Raw genomic sequence first — 15,521 nt, forward strand, 5'->3', positions numbered from 1 at the left:
CAAGTCTGAATCTACATATAGGTTAATATGAGTGGTTATGAGTGCAAGTCTGAATCTACATATAGGCAGCAGAGCCTAGTCCTGTCTCGTGCCATGTTTTCATCTTAGTAATATATCCCAGCGTTTTCTCCTTTGAAAGATGTATGGAACTCCTGGCCCAATAGAAAACTAAGGGAAAATCAAGCAGAGGGAGACGATACTCCTGCCTGTGGTAGACCGCTGTGCACAGTGTTTTGATTTTCTGGATTAGCTGGAAAAAAATTAGCTACTACCACCACAAGGAAAAACAAGAGGAAGAAGGGTCCTGAAAATGGTGTCTTAGCAATGAAAGACAGTGAATATTTTAAAGATCACTGAATTTAATTTATTCAACCTAAATGCATAAAAGTACAGGTGGGGACATTATTTATGCAGGTATATGCAAATCGCTTTATAAAATAGGCAAAGCCCTTCTGCTTTTTATAAGTTGCCAAGGTGGTTCCTGATATTTTAAAAGCTATGCACCTTTACTCTAATTTCCTAAGAGCTGGAATCCCTTGTAGGAATCACAGTCACTGTCAAAGAAGTTTATTTTTTCCCTCTCCTCCAGGACATTTACGAGGCTCTCATAACCGTCACAGAAAGAGTGGTTTCCACAGAGATGTGACTGGAAAAATCCCCTGGAAATTGTTGAGGAGTAAGTCATAGTGTTCAAAGCAGAGAACACAGGCTTTGAAAACATGAACCCATCTGACCTCCTGAATTTAGTACAGTGAATTCCTGAGCTCTGAAACATGGGGCCCGGCTGTGCATGCCATATTGGTGCTATAAGAGTGGCAGTAGGTTGGCTGTGGCATGGTCTATTTCAAACTCTTTCACAGTGCCCAGTGTTGCATGTTCCCAGATGACATTTGGTTGGCAGAAGCTAGGCCTCCAAAGCTGGCAGCCTGGAATGCAGCCCACTGTGTTTTGACAAACACATAATTGACCATCTGATCACCAGCCTATGTTCCGCACGCAGGTCACTGGGGGACCTGGGCTTTCAGTAGGTCCCTACTCCTCGTCTTGTTCATCTTCTCAAACCTTTTTGTAGGAAGCAATATAGAGAAGACTTAAACACACCCACGCAGATCCTTCCGTTTGTCTCACGAACACGGTACGTGAAACATAAGCTGTTGAACGTTTCCTTTAAACTGTCCTGGCAGCCCAAAGTGAACAAGAGAAAAGCACACTTATGGTGAAGTCTCATTGAGAGAGAAGGGAGGAATATACTTTACTGTTTCAACACCCGGCTGTGCGTAAGTTGCAGTTCAGTTCAAGGGTTTGAAAATTCTGCTTGGAAAAAGCAGCAATGGGAAAACAATAGGAAATTGGGGCATTAACTGACTTTAAGGAGACATTATTAAGAAATGGTTTCATTCTCAGATGAAAGAAAAGCAAGAAACTAGCAGTATTTCCTTCCTATGTGCTCCCTTTTTTCTTGCTCCATGCTTACTGCGGGCAGGACACCCATAACCCCAGAGACCAGCAGGCAGAAGCCCCGAGTGAGGTCAGATTCCCCTGTGAAGCTCTCTTAAGGACGTATTCCGGTCTGAAATTTGGCCTCATACAACACACCAACATTTCTACTAGAAGACAAGGTTTATGCAATGGGCCAGGGTATGCTGGAGTTCTGCAAGGGTGAACGCCTACGTCAACACTCTCGCATGGCCTCTCTTCTTCACTACAGCCCTGCTGAGCAGTTGGGGCCTTGGTATTCACCTTTGCCTTAGTTTCTCCATTCTCAGTCAGCCATCGTGCTACCACCGCAGTGCTTTTTCCAAAATGTTAATTTGCTTTAAAGTCTTTAAAATCTCTGAGCCTGCAGAAGCAAGTCCAAACTCCTCTGCGGGGCACACAAGGCCGTCTGTGATCTGCCTCCCGCCTGCTTTCCCAGCTCCATCTCTCACGCTCCTCTTTCAAGCACCTTACTGTGCTCCAGTGACACCAAACCATTCAGCCCTAGGGGCCTGGCTGGAACCTGATGCCTTTGGACTTTAGAAATGTTCTCCCTTTTTTGTGATTTTGAGTTCTCTTTCTTTTACCTCTCTTCTACCCAGCTGGTACACTGCTATTCACTGTTCTGACTGTAAGAATCATCCCGGGCACCTACCCACACGCAGGTGGGAACTCCTTTGTAATTCTTCTCATGCCTCTTGTTCATACCTACATCCCTGTGCCTATCATATAAGCGAGTCTTTATTCACTTATTTATCTCCCCTGGTATACTGTGACATTCCTTAAAAAAGGGGTCACGTCTTATTTATTTTGGAGTTCCCAGAACCTAGCACGGTAACATTTTCTGTGAATGTTTGTTGACTGAAAACTGTACAAAGATCTATGCATGATAATGAATCAAAACTAAGCCAAACAGTAGTATTGGCTTTTATAAGCATGGTAGGAGACCATTATCAATCTAATGAAGATGGAAGAGCTCAGCAGTAAGGCACTTTCTGATGGTTAACAAAGGGGCTGGTGATTGATTGGCTGGGGTGAGAGTAAGGTGGGGGGGACGGATGCTGTGATGGGGAGATGTCTTTTTCTTTTTTCAGAGAATATCACTAAGGCAGTAAATTATCTCTATTTAAAACATGGTTTTCAACATGGAAAGGTATTGTCTGAAGGGTGTGTCTCAGTCCGAAAGGCGGGGAGACCTAACTCTTAAGAGCTGAGTTTCCCAAATAGGATGACTCCATGCTACCTACTTCAAGATAGCACGGGAGGCTATGGTGGCCTCCTTTTGTTTGCTTCTGTTAAAGCCTAATCGGAAGCAAAACTCCTGGGAAAAATCCTGAAATGTGGGTCAAATCCACATTGGAACACTGGACTAAATGCAGTGCCTGGAAGAGGTCAGAAGAGCTCAGTTCTGCATCTGCCCAGAGAAGGCCATTGAGGAGGCAGTTGGAGCGAGAAGCACTGGGGAGATAATGTTCTGATCTCTTCACAAGCAGCTCTTCCTTTCTTTCCGATGGGTCTCTGAGGCACCAGTCCTGAAGCCATCAGCTGTCCACAGGGCACTTGGGGACAGCAGGACTGTCACCTTGCTGGCATGAAAACAACCTCAGAATTTGGAAGAATCCAAGCAACCATGAACTATGGCCCAGAGGTGGGACAAGATCATGAGTACATGAATGGATTATCAACTCACTACCGGTCTTTGCCCTCCTCTTACATCTGGTTAAAAAAATTCGATGTCTCTAGAAGCTGCCTGAGTGATGGTGGATGCAGCACGGAATCAATTTTACATTCTCCTGTGAGCCAGACACAGCCTTTCAATTATATCTTTTATCTCAAAGTTCTCCTCCTCGATTTTTAATAGGTGACACAGATCTCTTAGACTGCTTGTGTCTGAGGCTTGCCCTCAGCACTGACGTCATAATAGCGGAGCTGTGCAGGCAGGAGTGCATGGTGCTGACTCATTCTGGTGATGTGAGGATTAATGCCTTGTCTAACACAGAGCTATTATGTGAACTGTTTTTACACAAAAGAACTGTAACAAAAAATGATTTGCCAGTCAGAGGACTAGAAATATGCAGTGCTAGGTAACTGAGGAGAAAGATGTAAATAAATAAAGTGGTAACAATAAGCGTGCACACTGACATCTTCCAAAGCCTCAGCAGACTATCAACACCAAGAATAGGGAATAACAAGACATGTCAGGGGCAAGTAGGATCCGCCCCTGTTGTATGAATGCATTACACACAGCACCAGCTTTTGGAGAGTTTAATCAGTCTCCTTTCTCTGTCAAATAAAATGTCACATTAGACTTAGCCTTAGACTGCTTCGGAGGACTCAGATCCCCTAAATATATTTGCTATTAGCTCCTAGGAATGTTAGTGGAAGCCACACATAAGGAAAACAGCTATGCTAACCTCCTTTTTGTGTAGATGATTACAATACAAGGAATATCTCAGAGTAAAGGGTCAGTGAAATGAGATAATTTTTGAGACTAAGGGACAATATGCACCAAGAAGGTGGGATGCAGCCAGAAGGATGCTGATAATTATTTATCACATTAGGTGACTGTCACTCACTAGGGTTTCTTGGGCAGTGTCTCTTGTAGTGACTTTGATTTTTCAGTTTCAAGAGGCTCAAAGTAATATTTACTCAGACCCAAACTCTCACAGTTCAGCCTGGTTTGGTTCTATTAATAACAACAACAATAATAAATGTTTTCTTTCACTTGAAATCGTGTTTTTTAATGAATTCTCATATTTTTTTCTAAAATAAAAGGGTACCTTTTTTATGCCCACTGGCATGTATGAATCCTAGATTTCTTTTATTCCCCCCAATTTTAAAAATTTTGCACAAAAATTTAGCCTATTTAATTTGCAGTCCTATGCTCCTTAGTAAAAAAATTATGAATTTTGTCAACAAATGAAATCTGTGATCTAGAAGTTAAAATTAAAAATGGTTAGGCCTGCAGATAGGTGAGTAACTGAAGAATAAATAATTGTGCACTGACTGCAGCCCAATTCATGGCTGATATCTGATGGAAAAATATAAGCCACAGTTAGAAGAGTAGTGATTTTTGAAAATAACAGCTGTAGCCAAGTACAGGGCAGTCTGCGTAAGAACACAGCCGGAGCTGCGGGTTTGCTCAGCTCCCACTGGGATGGTAACATACCACTACCACCAACAGCCTCAATTCCAAACCCGAAAGAAGCTAATGCACACTAAACAAATGGTAAAGACCAACTCAACTAGAAAGTCAACCAGCAAAGATGCCAATAAAGATCAAAATTTCCTAAATCTGACACAATTTTTCAAAAGGTAAATAAACCACTTTTACTTACATAAAGAGAACGGGCGGCTGACAATCTGATGGTCAAGGAACTGAAAAACAAAGAAAAAAAACCCAAGGAATTAAACATACAATTAAAGATACAGTAGGGAAGAGAAAAGCAAGTATCAATGGGGCTGTTTTTTCTCAAAGGAGTCCTCTTGGTCACTTGTAGTTCAAAGTAAAAGAGATCCAGGCTTATGTAAAATTTCCAAAGCCGTGACCCCTGCTATGACAACCAAGATAGTACTTCCCAGCACAAAGAATGCCAAGGTCTTTCTTAGTCAATTTCATTCTAATCTGTGTCAGAAAGTATCTGTCTAGAACTATACTGTCATTTAATACAAGAGCCACTAGTCCATTGCTTTCTAAAATTTAAATTCTCTAGAATTTCATGGAAAAATCTAAACACTTAGTTAACTCAGTCACACTAACCACATTCCAAGTGCTCAGCGGCCACGTGTGGGCAGTGGTCGCCCTTACTGGACAGCAGAGAGACAGAACTTATCTGTTACTGCAAAAAGTTCTAATGGCAGCACTGACTAAGATCGGTAAAAGCTGTGCTACACAGGACTTCACTGACTTTAGCTAATTTTCACAAAGACAAGTTGAGTCCTGATAAAGTCTGGTTCTTTAATATAAATTTAGTAGAGTTACTTCCCCAAAAGTCCTCTACACAATTTTGTATGTCCATGGCTTGCTGATCTTCAGTAACACTGAGAACTAGGCCAACTGGGCCTCCGAGTCCTGGCTTCCCACTCTGATCCTGCCTCCTCCACCCAACTCACCAGACTAGTAAGAAGTCATGTGACAAAGTGATTTTAAACTGCAGCGTCTGTGCCTGCAAACACATCTCTAATGATAAAATTATAGGTGTTGGATGAGTTGGCCTTCACATTTTCCCAATCTATGTTAAAAATCTAAAAATTTTCCTTTAGAATCTTTAAAACGAATGCCAAATAATTTACCATACGACTGGTCTGCCCACCATTCTTTTGATAGATTCTTTTATAGAATGATACAAGTAGGGTAACCGGAAATCTATAAGAAATTAATAAAACAAGTAGATGTGCTGAGAAAAATGAAACAAACCATCCCAGTTGGGCCTCACTATAACCTATCAAGGACTGCACACATGCTGCTTGAATTCTTGTCTGTCTGATAGGGTGATTTTTAACAACCCATAGAAGGCCTCCAGAAATATGCAAAACAAACTTTCCAGTACAAAGACTTGATGACATAACTGTCCTGAAAAAGGCTGAAGCAAAAAACTAACAGTTATAGAGACTGACTTCACTTTCCATCAAGTTTTCCGGGTGAAGCCATCACCATAGAAATTTTGAAAGAAATGGCTCCCTCTGCATGGTCAAGGTGAAACCTGCCCATGTACATGCAGGGGTGACGGGTGGTGGTCCCCCACCGGGATGAGATGAGTTAAGAAAATCTTTAGCCTCGATCATAATATATGCTAATGCAAGAGAGGGTGAGGTGGGGGGTCTCCCATGCTTTCAAATTGTTTCACAAAATTGATGAGTTTAATGGAAAGTTCAAGCATGATAATTAGATTATGTATGATTTATTGAAATTTTGTTCAGAATTGAAATACAAAATAAAAACTAGTGTTCAAAGGTTTTTAAGGTTCAAGCTTTGCTATTTTCTTGTCTTTTCCACAAGACCAGATACTAGACTACTGAACGGGAGGTCTTTCTTTACTTTTTCCCTCTCTTCTTCTCTCTCTTTTTTCCTTCCTTTCTTTCTGCTCTCTAACCCCTCCCACCGCCCTTTTGAGGCTGCTCTCTTTCTCAGCCTTTGGGGAGAAGAAGGAAATATGGTTAGCAATTTTCTATGAAATATGTTATCACTTTTCTGTGGCATGTTATAAATGCAATAACTTTTAATAATATACTACGCTCTTTTAAAACTATAGTTAGTATTTATATTCATATGTCTATGTAACTTCCTTTTCTAAATTTCAGTGAGCACTTTATTCATGAAATTAGTCAAAATTAATTTTGATATGATCAAAAGAGATCAATGTAAACTGTACCCAGATTGACTAATACAACCAAGGTCTGGAATGAAAAATGATTTTTCCTGATGTCAAATGACACACAGGCTGTCAATGACAGGAATCCAAGATGGAGAGAAAAATCACAGTATATGTTACATCCAACGCAACTTAAAATCAAGTTAAACTGAAGACTTTGTTGAATGTAATTGTCTTTATACATTATTGCAAACCAATAATGCTGATCTCAAATTCCATACTAAGGCTAAAATTTAATTTCATAGACTTATATAATTCATAAATGTTCATTAACATAAAAACTCCTACTTCTCGATTGAATTACAATATGCTATGAAATTCTGAGCATATGTATTAACCTGTACAGATTTACTTTTATTCAGTTCAAATCATATAGATAGATGCCCTTTCCACCTCAATGATATTCACCTTATATGTCTGCAAATTGTTTTTATCTAAAATTCAAAGAGCTGTGCATAAAGCATTTGCATTAAGCATGTTAGGATCAACATACAGATATGCAGCAAAGCAGAGAATATAAAACTATAAAGCCCAAATAATTCAGGACATTAAAACATAATAGAGGTCTTATCTATAAGAGAAGCGAAAGGGGTGACTTATAGTGGAATCTAAGCTTAATGATTTCCAAGTAGAAATTATTATACAATGTGAATATCCAAGGAACTGAAAGTATTACTAATTATAATTTTAAAGATTGTTAGTTCTAATTTCAATGTACATAACATTTGCAGCAGTGGCTTCCAACACTTGGAGGTGATATAGATTCCTATGCAAATCCCCCTCCCCAGAAAACTCAAAAACACCAAGTTTTGAGGCGTTCCCAGACCCTATGAAGATTCATCTATGAATCCCAGTTTACTTACCCTTGTCCTTGAGGGACAGGAGAGAAAACCCTTTTTACATCTCATTGCTCATTGCCTCCAGGAAGTTTTAACAAAACACAACAGGCTGAAGCCAGAAGTAAGGAATACACATTAAAAAACAGAGCTCTAAGTGGGTGAGCTTGTGTGGTCAGAGACACATGGCTCCTTTAATGTCTCCCAGGCGCCTATCTTTGTAGTCTTTTATAATTTGTTTTTTAAATTGTCCATAGATCCATACCTGCCCTGTGGTAAACAGGCATGGAGCAGAGAAATCATAAAGACAAAAAGAGTTGCTAAAATTTACTGAGTACCTTCTGTGGTTTCAGCCATCTTGATAAGTAACAGCTTCTCCACTTTGACTCTGGCTGTACCTATGGGTGAGTGTGACATGGGAATGCACAAAGCTACAAAATACTAAGACATGGCTGACTTCCTGGAGGACCAGCTTTCTTTGTGGGCAACTTAAATCCTTCTCTGTAATTCATTCTTCTATCCAATAACTGTTTTCTTGGATGTTACGGGAGAAAGAGAATAGATTCTGTCCTTGTCCTTCCAGTTTGGTGAAACGTTAAGAATACACTGCAGAATAGAAAGCAAAATTTGTATGCATGTTCAGGGTAACACATGAGGCCGCACTGAAAGTCTTGTTTGTGGCCGACTTTCTGGCGCTGTCCCAGCAGGCGCTCAGATCACTGACTCGAGTATCACCCAACTGGAAGAGTTTGAGGAGCACTGGTACGCTGTATCATTGAATGCTCACTAACAAAATACTGTTACTTCCAATTTATTAGAGGGGAAACAAGATTTGAGAAATCAGGCAACTGAGTCCCAGATCACACAACTGGTAGCATCTGAGTAGTCTGTACTATTCCAAAGTCTACATATTTTGTTAAGCACTAAATTATACTACCCCTAGGTGTTTCCAACTTCATGTTTCCCCTTAAAATCTGGACTCATTCAGGATTATGCAGGCTGGGTTACGCTTTTCTTTGGAAGGAGATAGGTTTGGCTTTGATTTGTACTCTAAATATTTCGTAGTGGTAAGGAAAGCTATTATTATACCCATTTTATGGTGAGGAAGCTGAGCCACTTGCCAGCTGAGGTATCTGGCTGGGTTAAAAATGGAATCCGGGTTGTCAGTCTCTCATTCTTCTTAACTAACTATAAGCCTAGGCAGAGTTACTGGCCAAGGACTTTTCTACACATGGGACTCACTGGGTGACAGAGAAACCTTGCTAAGAGAAACCAACAATGGTTCAGTTTTTAAAAATAAGTACTTGTAACTCACAAAATCAGTTACTTTAAGCGCTATGAGAAGAAAAGGGAGAGCTCGTTCACCACAAATGAGTCAGAAAATTAGGAAGTGTCTCAGCACCAATGACAGAGCTGAGGAATTTAGATGAACTGAAGTTTAACACTTACCCAGCTTAAAAGATCTTTTTGGCAAAAGGTGGGCCAAAAGGACATGTTTTTAATCTTTCTGATCTTCTTTCTTCAACTACTTTCTTTAGAAGTCAGCTGAGTTTATATTTTTGTTTTCTATGGGTAGTGATAATGTCTTAATATCTCTTTAATATTCCAGAAGTAGTGTACTGAATTCTTATGTGGGAATCATTCCAAACACTGGGAAGAAAATTTTTACTGATTTTCCTAATACATTTCCAACTTCTAGTATTTTCAAAGGCTAAGGCATTATTGGATTTTTAGATTCATATGCCTCAGAGTAAGTGCCAGCTAGATAGATCCTTGTCAACTGATATTCCTTGTTCACTCTGGATACATGATTTCCTTTATCTGACATATTCAAGAAATTCTGTGCTAGATTTAATGACATTTCATACATCCTGGTTTGGGGAGTTTTTAATTCTCCATTTTCTATGCAGCAAAAGTTTGTAAGTTAAAGTCAGACAGAAAGCTCACTCAAAGGTGCACATAAAGCATTAGCAACCTCCCACTAGGTCTTTTAGCATCTCTTACGGATCAGTTTCTTTAGGTGTTTTCATTTCTTTTTGTCAGTCATAAAAGACTATATACACCACAAATGGTCACTCATATCTTGAGGTCTGCTTTTCAAGATCATATTCTTTTGGATCCATTTTCAGAAGAAAGATAAAAGAATAACAAAGATACCATATTACAACCCTGAAAGATGTCTACTTTCAACAATTTAGGTGATGACATAAGATAATGATCGGAAGAGAGAGGATTTTAAAATTCAAGTTCAGCAAGTAGGCCTGGGACTGTTTCTGAGCCCGAGACACGGCCAAGACACAAAGTTAACACTTCACCCCACGCTACACAATCTTCGTGCGTTTTCTGATCCTTACAGGAAGAGGGGCCTGAGAAAGGAGAGAGCAGTAGTGCAGTGCCGGGCCTCATCTCTATTTGTTTATATTTAGCATGGTTTCTTACAGCTCCAAAAATAGATCCAATCTTTAGTGTTAAGATTTTTAGGAAGACCTTATAATCTGATTTCAAATAACTTATCGCTCCATATTTCAAATTCCTGAGGTTGTAGCTTTATAGATTTCAAATGGGTTGATGTATTAGAACCTTTGACTTCACAGTGAATGGATCCTCTTTAGGGGATCTGAAGCACTTAATTGATGCTATCATGCGGTCCAATCAATCAGAAGCACTTGTTCATAATTCTGCTCACAGTCTACCATGAACGCCATTTGGTACAAAGAGACTGTGCCTATTACAGAGCCAACTCATCCCAAGTTTTCTTGGTGTATAAACATAGAAATGAACATATTAGTGGTACAGAGGGCTCTGGAATAAATATGGGCACAGCAGGAAGGAGAAGGAAACATCCAGATCAGTGTGAACAGAAGGCTCCCTTTACTCAAATGGTTCCCTTAAATGGCTTAAAAACAATGCAAGAAGAAAAATTACAGCACGAAAGTTCTATCAAAATATATCAATTTAGTAGGTACTTGTACCTAATGATGTGTTGGATTTTAAATCATGAGGACAGCATGAACAAGGTCTGTGTTTTAAAGGCCTGGAAAGTGCTCTGTAATATAGGCTGGAGAAAGTTACTTTTGTTCTGTCACTACCTACTAGTTGTTTCAGAGCACCCAACGCTTTTCACAGTCTGGCTCCAACCCATCTCCTCAGTTTTCAGAAATGTTTTCTCCTCCACTGTCCCTTTCTACACTATGACAGCCCATTTCCTCCTCCCTGAGCACGCGAGGACACCTATATCTCTGAGCCTTTGCGAACACTTCACACCTCAATCTTAAAGCCCACCATAGTGTGTTCACCACGGCACGACACTCCAGTGTTTGTTTAATAAATGCCATCCATCTATTTTAGGAGACAAAGATGATAGAAAAAAAGTTGTTAAATCAGTAAATAAATAGCACCAGAGAGAGGTCAAGGAAAAGTTAATTTTAGTGCATTTTAAGAGTGGGGGCAAGATGAGCTTAAAGATTAGGAAAACTGATGCTCTTTATTCATGGCTCTAGCCAATGCTATGAGTCAGTTACTTTTTTGGGAACGAGTTTAAACCTCAAGGTTAAGTGAACACAAATGCTCTGTCCATCAGGATATAATGAACAAGTTGTGGCTATTTCCACATCAGCACAGGGAAATTAAAACATGCGGTGCCTTTCTCAGAGGCATCATATATGACAGAAGTTTTGAAAATAGTCCCCTTTGCCACTTCAGTACAGAGAGTTATATGAGCAAAAATAACCTTTTTAAAAAATGCAATAATTTAGCTTGGGGAAGGAAGAACTAAAATGTACTCTTCATAGTTTTCTGACTATAAGAAAAGTCCTTACAAAGAGGATAACAATCAGCATTCTTGTCCTAAGACAAGATGATATTAAATTGTCCAGTGAAGAATATAAAATTTTAAGAGGAACATCCTAAATATGAAAGTGGTAAATAATCAAATGGATTGCTAAGAACAGTTAGGAAGTTTCTAGCTCTTTAAAAATAGGAACCATCTTTATCTATTTAGGATGGAAACAAATGCAGTTCTGTCTGCTGTCAGGAGGAGGAATTCAAGAACCTTTCTAGTCCTCATTGTTCTATATGATTCTACAAAGTCCTATAGAATATTGATCTAAAAATTATACAGTTACAGTTTAGTAAAATACACTGTAAAATTAAAAAAAGGATTAGGCAACACAGATAGTTACTAAATTCAAAATAGTTTATATGGTACTTATATATCAATTTAATTTTCCAAGTGCATATGACACAAATAAAATTGAAGAAAAATGAATCTATTATAGTTTTGGTACAGTGATTAGCTAGATAAAAACATCTTAACAATTTATTCTTTTATGTATAAGAAACTTAGCTGGATATCTCATACACTTGGTACTATGCATATAAAATTAATTTCCAATAAAAGAAAAACTTAGAAAAAGTTCACAATATAAGAACTCACTTTTATTATTTCCAGGACTATCTTCAAAGACATGAAGAGAACCACAGAACGACTCCTTTAAATGACCAAAATGGGCCCCATATGATTAAGAATGCAAGTCCAATAACAGACGCGGGAGAAGCTCTAGCCAGGGTGGCAAGTTACTGGCTTTCTTGTCTATTTACCTTGCAGCTTTGGAGCTCAGTAGAAGTGTCCATTACATACAGCACACAGGGTCAGATGAACAGTTTCAATGACCTTGCCTGAACCAAATTCATTTAGAGCAGTTTGCCACATTTCTTAAATAGAAGACGAGCCCATTCTATCTATGGCTCAGATTTGGACTGGATCACTGAACTATTGCCCAACTCTTATAAGCAAAGCACTAACATGTACCAATCAACACACAGCCCATAGCAAAGGCACCAGGAAGGTCAAAATACACACACATAATAAATTGGCAGTACATTATAGAAGAAAGCTATTTCTAAAGATGGACTTTGGCTACTAAAACCTTTGAGCATTATTCAACCTTCGTTAAGGGGAAAAAACAACAAAACCTCAGTTCCAATGTAACTTCTAAAGATCCAGTTAAAAAAGAGGCTGAGAGAAAAAATGTAGTTTCATTTTGCAACCCATTATTTTTATAAGAACACAAATCAAAGACACAAACTATGCCAATTTCTGCATAGTCTACTTGTTACAGGAGAATGTTCTAGTCTTCACTAATGACTTCTTGAGGTTGATTATTACTGTGATCAGGAGTTGGGAGGATAGAGGTCTAAGACCTTTCAAAAGAAACATTTTGTTCAGTAGAACTACAGAAAATAAAGTCAGCATTAAGCTAACTTTGACAGCCTCTCTAGGATAATGGCTGGTGTACGTAGCGATTGCTTATGTTTTTCAAATGACAGGAATGAACTGAACTGCAAAGGTATCAAGGTAACCAGCAACTTGAATTTTGAAAAGCTATGGCACAAGAAGCTGATAACATAGGTGGTTAGAACTCATAAATCTTATTATTCCCTCTCTCCCTCCTTCCATTACTTCTTATTTCCACACCTGCATCCCTATCATCAGGTAGCTAAAGAAAAAGGCACAAAAGCGAGCAGAACCATTTCTTTGGAGACATTCTCAGTCAGCTCTTTATCCTCCCCAATCACAGCTTGCTCTCAGTTTTCTAAAAATGTATTAATTTAATTGTTTTAATACTTCCTCTTTGAGGAATTTGCATTTTCTTAACTGTGTCTACAAGATCTACATTTAGGGTTATTGCGTCGGTAATGAGGGAGGTATTTGGTGTTTGTGTGTGGGGAGGGCGGTGGTCGTAGTGACAGTGGGTTCTGTCCCAGACTCTTCAAATTCTCCAGTTGTTCATCTGCTTCCCCATGTGGGTTCAAATAAAAATATGTATATAAATATGCATACATCATATGTTTCCTTTCAAAAATTATGAACATTTTGGGACTTTCTGTCCATACACTTTCTGAAGTTTTTTCTAAATAATATCACAGTAATTTGGGTAGAATAAAAACCACAAATGGTTTGCCCTGAAAATTAATTAACATATTCATCCTAAGTGTCTTCCTTATGGTTAATGTCCATTGGTTCTGGCTCTTGTTAGCAAGTTCTCAAGGAGACTATATAATGTCTTTCTGCCCTAGAAAACCTGGCCTGTGAAATTTCCTTGTAAATATCTGAATTCTTGTAGTCACCTATTAAGGATCTAAGAACTGAGGATGTTTTCTGTTTGTTCTTTAACCTCCCACTTCATGAAAAGACTAGGCTCTAAACAACCTCGTGGGAATCCCTCAGGCCAAACTATAGCTGAGTTGATCTCAGCAGGCAGGGAACCAGGAACAGTCTGTGAGACACAATTATGAAATCATAAAAGATGCACCTATATTTTCAGGAAGAAATTAGGTTGTTTCTGTGATAAAACCTAGAAAATAAGGCACACTAAGGACACTGAGAAGATATAACTTTTAAAGGGTCAAAAGGGTAAATTTCAAAAACACCAGTTTTTGCCAGAGCTTTCTTAAACCGTGGGTTCATTTTCAGTGTCTGACAGCGGCCTGCACCAGACACTTCAGGGAAGACCATTTTTCTCTGACCAACGAAACCCAAAGGATTCACTGCACAAAAGACTTTCTTTCTTGTTTCCAATCAATTTGTGCCCCAGAGTCTGAAGGTTTATGGCTTTCTTTTCATTTTGTAAGTCTGCACATGCATCGTTCCTCCTGCATGATTTGGTCCTGAGGACGTGACCCACTCACAACTCCACACAGCTAATTAACCCCATACTGAGCATTTTTTGTCTCATTTCACACTTCTACTCAATGCTTTAAATGACCCAGCAGCAGCGTGATCATATGATTACTCCGTCTCAGTAAGGAAGGCACAGGGTTCCGAGGAGTAGGGATATATCTGCCCTAATTCAAAACAGCAGCATGCCTCTAAAATATTATCGAATCGCAACTTATCTGAGGGTGCACAGTCAAAAAATCCTTGAATGAAAGAAACCCTTTCATGTCATTCATTCAATGTCTTACACTGCCTATTTTAAGTAACAAATAATACATAATAAATAATGAGGTAGAAAAATTTGATCTATACTCAGAACATTTAAAAAATCCCATTTTACTGGAAAAAAATTTTGAAAGAGCTATATAGCTTCTTTCCCTACCCTAAACAGTTTAAAGAGAAGGGCTGAAGATAGAATGACATATCTTCTTTTTTCCATTTCAAGGAACAGACTCATGTTTTTCTGGATTTATTTTAGCCAAAGTGAATGTCTTGAAAACTCTGTGATCGCTGTTTTCTAACTTTTCAAAAAAGAAGAGAAAAGTGAACATGATGATGGTGGGTGATTTAATGGAATCAGCTTGTCAACGTGATGAAACTGAAAAAGCTTTTATAGAATATGTCCACATGTTTTATAAAAAACCTTTAGCATAATGTATATAGTGTAGAGTGGTTTTTGTCATGGCAAGAGAAAGGAATATCATTAATTTAGACAGTAAGTGTAAGGTTCTTCTAAAAACCTCTGTGGATAAATCATAAAAATGCCTCCTAGCCAGACAAATGGAGCCAGGCAAGTTCTAGGTCTTGTTAGAAGCTTTGGAAAAAGTCATTAGATTTTAAAATCTGTCATCTCTGTAAATGACAAGGAAAATTCTAGGCTATTTCCCTCAGTTCTACTAGTACATGGCTTTAGGGTTTTAAAGATTTAGATAAAAACAGACAAGAAAATGACCTCTTCTGAATGTCCCATTTTAGGAAAACTATCACATCTCTCTCTTCTCTAAAAGACATGGGTAAATTGGGTTACTTTGTAAGGGCTGATCACAGAGTGTGTACGTCTTGTGTGGACTTTCAACCTCTATTTCTCTGCAAAGTGACCTGTGCACAAACCATTAGGTG

The 15,521-nt window shown here is 38.8% G+C and overlaps 1 protein-coding gene across 11 annotated transcripts in view; it reads right to left on the reverse strand.

Moving 5' to 3' along the window:
* Zbtb20 (zinc finger and BTB domain containing 20) overlaps positions 1-15,521 on the reverse strand; it is an 821,796-nt gene that overhangs the window by 159,406 nt on the left and 646,869 nt on the right. For all 11 annotated transcript variants that reach the window (XM_005386415.2, XM_013515065.1, XM_013515064.1 and 8 more), the window contains one exon: positions 4,815-4,854. The gene's annotated coding sequence lies outside the window, so the exon portion shown is untranslated. The remainder of the gene's footprint in view (positions 1-4,814; positions 4,855-15,521) is intronic.

The sequence above is a fragment of the Chinchilla lanigera genome, unplaced genomic scaffold (genome assembly GCF_000276665.1).
Source record: "Chinchilla lanigera isolate Chin_1 unplaced genomic scaffold, ChiLan1.0 scaffold00026, whole genome shotgun sequence".
In the NCBI taxonomy this organism is placed as follows: Eukaryota; Metazoa; Chordata; class Mammalia; order Rodentia; family Chinchillidae; genus Chinchilla; species Chinchilla lanigera.